We start from the raw sequence: 2019 nt of genomic DNA on the forward strand, positions 1-2019 counted from the left end.
ATCCAGCTGGCATGCCATATCCAGAAGCACTTTTGTAGAAGTAAGATCACATCACCTTTCTGATAAAGTCTCTCTTTATTCTCAGGGAGCTGCTGGAAAGATGTGAGCTAGACAATAGTACAAGGGGACAAATTCAGAGCCAATTACATAGTAAGATTGACATAACAGTCACCAATGGGCTAACACATGACTTGGAGGAAAGTCTCTAATATAAAGAACCCAAGGGATCTGTCCTTGGTACTATGCTGTGAAATATTTTTGTCATTGACTTGAATGAAAGCAGAGATGCCACTTAAGTTGGGAGAGGTAGCATGCTGGGTTTCTGTCAGGATCCCTAAATCTCTCAATAGGGCAGAACATTGAACCAATGTTAATTAAGTTAAATTTAGTAATCTTATACTTGGGTTCAAAAAATCAACCTCACAAGATGATGTAGGTATGAATGCGTATCAGTTTGTCTGATAAATTTGTTGACTTATCTGAAAACGATCTTGAGGTTTTAGTGTGCCACAAGTTCACCATCTGTTCAGCTCAATACTATCCTCTTGTCTTATCACAATCATTCCCTGCCAGACCCCAAATCTGGATTGCTCCAACTATCCATCAACTTTGGCCACATTAAAGTGCTGCTTAACAGAGCTGGAAAAATCCTCAAGGCATGCTGACTAGTTTATGAATTTATGTTGCATGATCTCAACTGAATCTTCACTTCTGAAAAGCAGTCCTACACCTCTCAAGTGATTTGCTATCCCACCCACATAATGACTTGTCCAACCTTTTCATCATCCCTCAAGCTTCCTATGGCATCCCCTTCCCTCCCTCTCTCAGCTGAGAACCTCACCTCAAATTTCACTGGAAAAATGAAGGCAATTTTCTGAGATCACCCTCTTCCCTCCTCCTCATATTACCCAGATGGCTCCCACCACTCTCTTGTCCTTCCCTCCTGAGTCAGAGGAAGAGATGGTACTTCCTTTTGCCAACATAAGCACAAGCACATGTGCTTTAATCTCATGTTTTCCAGTGGATTACACTCATCATCTCATTTTCTCATTAATCTTCCATCTTTCCCTTTCTCCTGGCTACTGCCCTACTGCCTACAAACATCCTTCTTCACACACACACACACACACACACACACACACACACACACATCACTTGATCCAATCATACTCTCTCACTCTCCTCCTGCCTTTCTCTCTTCTTCATGATTAACCTCATTGAGAAAACTGTCCCTAATCAATGCCTCTACTTCCTTTCAGCTTGCTCAATTCTGAACCCATTGCATTGTAGCTTTTGACTTTATCATTCAACTATAATGGCTCTATGCGAAGTTAACCAGAATTTATTCATTGTTATATCTAATGTCCTTTTCTGATTCTTGACCTCTTTATAGCCATTGACAAAGCTGATCACTTTCTTGACATTCTCTCCTTTCCAGGTTTTTATGGTACTGTTATCGCCTGGTTCACCTCTTACCTGCCTGAACACTCCCCCTCCATCTCCTTTGTCCAGGTCACAACCACTAACCATGAGTGTCTGCCAAGAGTCAATCCTGTGCTCTCTTCTCTTGTCTCTAGTTCTGTTAGTAATGTTAGCATCTCCTGTGGACTCAGTTATCATCAGTCTATGAAAATGATTCCCAAAACTTTATCGTTGTTCTTGTTGAGGAATCATTTGTCATCCAACTCTTCATGACCCCATTTGGGGTTTACTTGGTATATATTAAAGAGATTTGCCATTTTCTTCTCCAGCTTATTTGACAGATGAAGAAACTGAGGCAGGGTTAAGTGACCTGCTCAGAGTCACACAGCTAATAAGTGTCTGAAGTCATATTTGAACTCAGGAAGAGTCTTCCTAACTCCAAACCTAGCATTCTGTGCACTATGATGCCATCCAGCTGCCCCCAAACCTATATATATGGCCCCAATCTTCCAATGGCCCACTGGACATTTCCAATTCAACCTGTACATGAACTCAGATGTGATAATGACAGTGACACAGGTCTTCTTCTCCTTGCTG

The sequence above is a fragment of the Petaurus breviceps genome, unplaced genomic scaffold, assembly GCF_028583685.1.
Source record: "Petaurus breviceps papuanus isolate PSGF00001 unplaced genomic scaffold, PetGlider_PUasm1.0 139, whole genome shotgun sequence".
Classification (NCBI taxonomy): domain Eukaryota; kingdom Metazoa; phylum Chordata; class Mammalia; order Diprotodontia; family Petauridae; genus Petaurus; species Petaurus breviceps.